General features: G+C 33.4%; 1 long non-coding RNA gene across 1 annotated transcript; it reads left to right on the forward strand.

The window, feature by feature from the left end:
• Positions 1-2,302: 2,302 nt before the first annotated feature.
• LOC130429368 (uncharacterized) lies at positions 2,303-8,415 on the forward strand. Its single transcript, XR_008907587.1, has 3 exons — positions 2,303-2,895; positions 6,216-6,238; positions 7,840-8,415. It is a non-coding gene; the product is annotated as an uncharacterized LOC130429368 (long non-coding RNA).
• The last annotated feature ends 330 nt before the right edge of the window (positions 8,416-8,745 follow it).

The raw sequence follows: 8,745 nt of genomic DNA on the forward strand, positions 1-8,745 counted from the left end.
TATTATCCTATATGGTTTATCAATGGGTACAATGTAAATATCTTGATAATAACAAGAACGGAATACAGTGTAGTGCTTGGTAGATAACAAATAAATTGTATATATGTGAATACATTTAAATTAAATAAGAACAAATAGCACGCATTTTCAGTAAAAGAAGAATAAAAAAGAAATTTGAAACTGGACGACCTTTGTCTACATGGTGCACAAAGATGTGGAACTTGTCTTAGCATATGTATCAGTAAAGTGTCCTATGGGAAACGGAAACATCAGATATCAAAGTTATTTTGCCTTACAAACAGATATTTTAGAGGCGTTGAAAAGGGCAAAGCATTAACAGTTTTTTGTTGAAATATGCATATTTTACATAGTTTAAACAAACATATGTAGGAAAAATAAAATAAATATTAACACTTGTGAATGGTATCAACGTACATCTTCTTTTTACATGGCATGGTAAAATAACAATGTGCAAGAACTTGTCACAGCTTAAAGTGTAGAAATAGATAGCAACTTTATCCAGCTAAGTGACAGGGTACCAATAACATGAGATTTTGCATCATGTGTTGAAAAGAGTTTGTTAAAATTTATGTGGAGATTTTTTCATCATATTAAGGCATATGTGAAAGGAAATAATACAATATATTGTGTATTGTACAATAAATGAACAGATATTTTTTAATAAATTCTTCATTTATATATATATGAATATGCAAATATTTTAAGTTGTCAAAACGGTTTCATTTGACAATTGTAAAAGTTAAAACAATTGTGGATTTCTTGTCATAATGTAATTTTTTTGATATTTTTAGTTCGAAAGTGTAACATATGCTTTTTTTAATTGGAACGTTATTAGACAGCGTCGTTCTGCTAAAGACTATATGTACAAAGACAACAGCACACTGTGCTTTCGTCGTTTTGTTCTGAAAGTGACTCGGTGTTCAAATACTTTTTAATTGTCGTGATGGCTATTTCATCTGCTTTGTTGAAAATCTTAAAGCTAAACTTTATCTGAAAAGTACATAAAAACTTGTCTCACTATGAAGTATGTTAGTTGCAAAATATTTTTTATCCAAAATGGCGTCCACGCTTTTTTCTTAAAATGCATCAGAGTGTTGCTACTTGGTATCTATAGTCTTTGTTGCAACGAAAAACGGAAGTCAGCCCAAGACGGAAATCCAATGCTCCATTTTCTCTTCACGTGGACAGGTGAGTAAGATGCGGTTGTTGCTGTGTTTGTAAAGTTGTTAATGAATCACTCATCGTTGCGATAATATCATCTGTTTAGCACTTTGAAAATCATTTTGTATATTTTGTGGTTGAAATTTGACCAAAAAAGTCCGTGTTTTAGTAAGTTGCTAGATCAATGTAGTTATGTTGGCTTGCATTTTGCTTATGCAACGAAATGATTAGCTATTTGCTTAGAGTTTGGTGATTGTTTTTGTGATAACTTTATTGGTGATATTTATTTTACTGTTTGATCGTATTTATTGTTTTAGATGTTGAGAAAATATTGTATGGCTGTAACAATGTTAGTAATATATGTCGATACAGATGGATGTATATGGTCACGTGATGTAAAACGTGTGTCTGGTTTGTAGTACGTGTGGTAGATAAATATGTTTATGTTGTACCGCAGCTGCGTATGATTTCGATCACTTGGTCAGTTATTCACTATCCTTTATGAAGCGTATGCTAAATATTCCACTATATGATCAAGTGTTTTAAATCGTGTGACTGACTTGTAATCGGTGTAATGACGAAACTTGTTAATTTTGTACTCCCACTGCGTATTGTTTCGATCGCGTGTTGACATATTAACTATTCGCTATGTACAGAATGCTAAACAGTCAACTATATAGGGAAGAAAAGAATGTAAATGAGTGAACGATGTCCAACATTGACGTAGTATACCCTGCATCTAAAAGTACTGTCGTGGACATTTGTCATAAGGCTTATAATGCACGTGGGTGGATTTATGAATTTTTTAGAAGAAAAAAACTAATTGTTTTGTTTATTTGTGACGGTTTTTTATTAGCTTTTAAAAAAAGAGAACTAAACAACTGTTTATTTTATTACATTTTTTTTATTTTTAATAAATTTAATAAAATTATTTTATATATTTAAATTAAAGCTACCAAGTGTCTGCTGCGTGTCACGTCAAAGTGGTCACGCGCCGAGCATCATCGTGTATTTCAAAGCAAGTTTCAGCTCACTTCGCCTGAAGTTAACTTTATTAAAGTTTTACAAAACAATCTTTATTCCGAAATAAATTAAAATGTGAGTTTATTATGGGCAGATACCTTCATTTTTTCACAAGCGCTGTGGGTCAGTGAGAAAGCGCCAGGCTGGAGCTATTTACGAAACCTGAGTCTTAAAAAGTGTCAAATGAATATTTGATTTGTTAGTTTGGTATGGGTGCATTATTTTACTAGTTTTTTCATCATAATTCCAAACTTTCAAAATAGAAAAATGTCCTTTGGCTGACATTTTATTCTACAGTAATGGCATTTTCATCATTTCTCAAAGCTACCACCAACTGATTGTAATACGTTTTTATTCACGTTTTATCATGGGAAATAATGAGTGAAGGAATGTACATTAGATGTACACTTAAAATCAGAATCCATTGTGGTTACTAAGACAGTAAATACACGTAGAGAATGAGTTGATCACTCTGAACTCTACAAATTGGCATAAAGATGATATAGTGCACAATGTAGGAGATGGGGAATAATTCAGACACAGTTTATTTGTGAAGCATTGTTGGTGTTAAAATGCAGAAAGACAGTGCTCATGATATATATGATGATATTGTTGCTAAATGTTCTTGCATAATTGTATTATAAATCTTTTTCAATTTTGTTTACAGAAGACTGTGACATCTAATTTGAGGTAAGACATCACATTTGTTTTTAATAGATCAATAATACAGCCAGTAGTGAATTAGTCCAGTTGTTCTCGAGTGACATTATCAAATTAATGGAAAATATAAAAATAATATTTGTTTTAAAGAGTGAAGGCAAAACTCTCATATTTGACATGTACAAAATTCTAAATAATTCTTCAAAAATAAAATTATGATAAATGGTATATTATTAGCTATAACTGTCAAATGCACACAACATTATGGCAAACACACAAAGTTCACATAAAGACAGTGCCTATTTTATAAGTAAATGTTTAATGGATAGTTGATCCAAGTATTTTTCTTTTTTAATCATTTATTTGGTTTTAAATATTTTTCCATATCATCACAAGTTTCCTTGTTCTGCTTTATAGGAAGCTATCTGGAAAAATGTCAGAATCTGATCAGATCTTTTCCCCCATTGACTCCCTTAATATTTATTTTCACTATTATGACAAATGGCTTCAAAAACCCTGTGTAGAAAAAAGCCTGTTTCATATTGATTTTTATGTTCTTGAATGAAAAAACAACGCTAATGTCATAAGTACACCTCTTACAACAGTATAAAACAATAAACAACATTAGTTTATAACACCTTTAAGAACTCCCAGGAACACACATTGAATTTCAAATCACATCCAAGAGGGTTTCAGTACTCCTAAGAGACATCATTGTAATAATATGTCACATTCCATAAAAGTAATAACAAAACTAATATTTAAAATGGTCCATGTGATCATTGTTGTTAAGCAATGCGAGTACTTGGTGTGCAAACGAAACCAAAATAACGTGTTTTGTGAACATATTGTTCTCACTGTCAGCGTACAATTCATGTTCATGACTGCATAACGTTGCTCGCATGTTTGAGTTGGGCTATGAACTAGAGGTCGACCGATATGCGTTTTCAGGGCCGATACCGATTATTTCCATGTGAATTAGACCGATAACCGATATTTTAAACCGATATATATATATGGTGTAAAAACGTAAATTTATATAAAAATTAAGAACCCAGGTTCTGAAACATTTAAATCTACTAATCGACTACAATTAAGGAAAATTAAGGGAGTTAAAATAACCCACAGACTGTATGGTTTACGATTAATCCTATGTTTAGTATGTGTAATTACATCTTTCATATTTCTCTTTTTTAGATTAGATTATGGTTTGCTAAATTTCATCAACATTGGTTTATTAGACCATTGCTTTATTTATTGCACCGCACTGTATTCTGCCTCCTTCTGTGTTTTATTTGCTGTTTCTCATGTAAAGCTCCTTGGAAAGAAAAATGCATTGTAAAACACTAAAAAAAATTAAAAATTGAATGGAATACATTATTTATTTATGTAAAAAAAAAATGTTCTGATGACTTAAACATTGCATAAAATACTAGAACTATTCAATTAATCATTTTGCTCATCATTGGATTAACTACCACAATTTGAATTTATATAATAAGTGTAAATAATTTAATTGCCTTCATAGCTTTATTGTGTATGTTGTTGAAAAGACCGCAAATGTTTTCAAGAAGCTATAACATTAAAAGCATATTTTAGGCACACTTAGTTAGTACATAAGCCTATTCCTTGAGTGTATTGTCGGCAAGACGGGCATTTAATCAGACCCATGTGTGTCTCTGAACATTTATGTCTATAAATAAGTTGCGCAAAATAACTCGATCTAGCATTCGTGCAGCTAGAGATACGGAGTCAGTGTGTGTGTGCTCGCGTGTATGAGATCGCTCTGACTGAAGACCGATGATTCAAGTTCTTTATGCTTTAAAATGTCTTGTATTTTTGAAATGTTGTCACTTAAAATGACGTGCAAAACGCCAGCTCGATCAATTACAAGAAACGCGTGTGCAGTGTGCTGCTCGCTTGCAGAATAAAATCATTGTTATACTATGGATGTGAATTATATCTACATGATAAGACGTAATTCCCGCGGAACCTGCAGGAAACCCGCAAAGGTGCTCCGAAATTCAGGCACTAAATATATTGAAGTGTTTTGCATCTTCAGTGTAGTGGATTGTGATTTATTTCAATGTCTGATGCTGTCTTACATCAGAGAGCATGAACGCGAAGCAGCTCCAGTTAGTAAGAGCTTTCGGTGTGAGAGTGAAAAAAACGTTCTGTTCCGCAGCCTCCTGCATTGATTTGCGGGACTCGTGACTTAGTTCCCACGAATCAGAGGGGCAGTGGGCCGGCATTACTCTAGGCAACAAACTACAGAGACGTGTTCCGACTTCTCTTGCTAAATTCTTGCCGGCATCAGAGCAAAATAGCGCATTTTAAAATTAAATGACTTTATCGGCAAATCAGCTTTGACAATGACCGATATCGATTATCGGCTAAATCATTAATATCGACGCCGATAATCGTCCAGTTCGATAATCGGTCGACCACTACTATGAACACTGCATGGTTCATGAATTTGTTCGCTTGTGCAACAAAGAGGACAACGGTGCATGCGCATCCAAGTTGCTAAGTCTAACACTGTATGATGCATGAGTTATTGTTTATATAAAGTAGAGTTTTTAGTTAATGGACCAATCATGTGAACTAATTTAACAATGTGCTTAGAACTTTGCTGTATATTGACAGAAACTATCAGCATGATGTATATGAGGAGGCCTGAAACCTCTCGGATGTTATAAACTGCATTTATGTAGAAATTAGATATTATTTATTAGAATGATCTTACTCGTTGTATAAATACCATGCACTGTGCGGTGTTTTACCTTTTTTGTTTTTCCTGTTTGCCCCTGTAAAGCTGCTTTGAAACAATACACAGTGAGAAAAGCGCTATATAAATAAACTTTAATTGAATTGAATATAAATATCTTCATTTGTTTTTTGAATATGCTGGGAGGTCTTTAAACATATACAAAAATCTTCAAAATTCTGTGCACTCAGGTTGATATGAAAGCCATAGTTCACCGTCAAAATGAAAATGTTGTCATCATTTACTCACCTTCTTGTCTTACAAATCCGTATGACTATTCTTCTTCTGAAAATATGTTTTGAAAATGTTTGTAACAAAACAGCACAGACTCCCAATTCAGTTGTATTGTAAATAATACAAGTTAATGTGTGTCTGTCAATACCATTTTTCACACTGTGTTTTGTATTTATTCAGAAGAAAATCATACAGGTATTTTATGAGAAGACGCTATGACTAAATTTTCGTTTTGAAGGTGGACTACTTTAAAAGATGTTCAACTGGGGACAGACAGTTCTTTATAATGAGATATGTTACGTGTAATTGTGTGTGGGCTTTTAAATATTTTTTCACTTTTATTTTGCAGAAAACAGTGAACGTGGATATAAGGTAAGATTTGAACTGTGGCTTTGTGTTAGGGGTGGGCGCTATGAGCTCATATTCAGATCATTGTATTTTTCAGTGTCCAATTATATCGATATTACGGTATGATAAAAATATAGAATCCCATTTTAGTACACATTAGTTCAATTATAGGCAAAATATGTATTTTAACTAGAGCACCACGATTCTGGATAACTTGAGGATGATGATTCTTTTGTTTCAAATAGAGATTGATATTATTTTGTGATTCTGTATGATGACTTAAAGTAATACATCATTTACTAGAAGTTCTGACAAAAAAAATATATTTAGGTATGTTATATGTAGGACTTTGCTTCAAAATTATTATATATTTCAATGTAAACCTACAATAACTGTTGTGAGAAATGTTTAACCACAAATTCCATAAGTAAACTAAAGTGTATTTTCATGTTTTTACTTTAAATGCAAAAGTTTAACTTTCTAAAAAGTATTAATACATTGAAGTAACTTGTATATGAAATATTTCTCAGTAAAACATATTCATAAGGTGACACTTTTTATTTTATACATTTGACTGATATATACTGACTGCTTGAAGGGGTGTTTACAGAAAGACACTACTGATAAACATAACAACGCAGTATTCTCACCTGTAAACAATTTAAAATGACCTTAAAACATGAAATAATGGGCAACTTGATGAAAGTCTCGAATAGAGTAGTTCCTCTATTAACGTTAATTGAGTAATAGGCGGTCCGATGACGTGTTTTACCATAATGACAAATATAAGCGCGCACTCGGATGTGTCCGCGCTACAAACTACAATCGTTAGTTTAGTTTCAAACATGTCCAGTTAAGATGTGAAGCATTGTCAGAACAATATATCACACAATCCTGAAGGACACTCATAAGAACAGTCTGGTTATCAGGCTGTATTAACTCTATATGTTGGTCTGTTATTTAATGTGAGATTAATTTGGGCAGAGTAGGAGCTTCTTAACGAGTCTCACGTTTGGGATTATCTGTTGTACACATTTGGGTGCATGTCTCATATTCGAGTACATGCATGCATTTCAAGTTGTGAAAGAGATTGCTGTTGTTTCCACCTTTGGCTGCAACAACACAGTAACACAACTTGCAGAGTATATTTCGTTGATTGAACCCGAACCAGTTCCATACGACAGAGGAGCACCCCTTTTTTTTAACTAATTCTTCTTCGTGCTGTTCAACAATCTCACTTTTTGTGCATTTGCTCATATTTTTCACTCAAATCTCATGTTCAATCTCATGAATTCGCAAATGCAAGTTGCAGTTTCTTGTGCTTGATTGTTGCTGTGGCGTGTTTGAGTAAAGTTCGGCGGGTTGTGCTGTAACTTGGACTGTTAATGCGTTCTCTGTTTTTATTCAATCAATTCAATAATGTAGTTAATCATCAAAACATTTAACATTTCAAATTGATGCTTGTGAAAAATAATATCTGCTTATGGCCAAATGAAACTGAGTCATATACAATTTTGTTATTGACTTTTATTTTAATATAAAAAAACGTATGTTACTAATATTTAATATTGCTTTGTATTTGTTTATTAGTTTGCAGTAATGTTATTTAACGTTTTTGTGTGCAGAATGCCTCGTACCAAGAAGAGCCTGCGTTCGCAGGCAGCTAAGAAGAGGATGGCTGACCAGATAGATCCTGATCTTATAGAGGCTCTGCCACCTCTTAAAAAATTGGCAGAAATAACTGAACATTGTGTATATCACAATGGGCCTAACTATGTTCCAAACTGTGTTCCAAACTGTGTTCCAAACTGTGTTCCAAACTGTGTTCCAAACTGTGTTCCAAACTCACTTCCAAATTGTGTTCCAAATTCACTTCCAAATTCACTTCCAAACTCACTTCCAATCTCTCAGAAAGATTCTAAAATGACCAAGAATGCTGTTTTTGATGTATGTCCACAGAAACCCTTCATCGCAGGTTCTTTCCATCAAGCAGATGCTCGTTTTGTCAATTATGGCAAGCAATGTGGTGTCAACAGTTTAACTGCAATCCTGATGTGTAAAATGAAAAATGTGTTGCAGTGGAGCACCAGTGACATTAATTCTGTCTTAACGCATGGGGACCAGTTTTATTCAGATATGAACCGTGCAGGAATAATCAGTGATGACATCAATGGATACATATATGTTGAGGAGCTGCCTAAAACACATACACTGAATGATTGTCCTTTTTCAATAAACTATGGTACAACCATATCTGGCGTCTTTGGTGTTCACAAGTATCACAAATCTCTGCGTGATGTTTACATGTCTCTAGATAAAGCAGTGACTCGAACATTTCAGAGTTTTGATGCATGTTTGGTGAATATACAGCATAACATATGTGCAGCAGTCAGACAAGGTTCCTGGTATGCAGTGTTTGATCCACACTCAAGGAATTCTGATGGGACCCAATCATCTGAGGGTAAGAGTGTAGTGGTTTTCCATCGTGACATCAGGTCTCTGTGCACACATTTCAATAAACTTGGAGCATC

Source organism: Triplophysa dalaica, chromosome 10 (assembly GCF_015846415.1).
Source record: "Triplophysa dalaica isolate WHDGS20190420 chromosome 10, ASM1584641v1, whole genome shotgun sequence".
Classification (NCBI taxonomy): domain Eukaryota; kingdom Metazoa; phylum Chordata; class Actinopteri; order Cypriniformes; family Nemacheilidae; genus Triplophysa; species Triplophysa dalaica.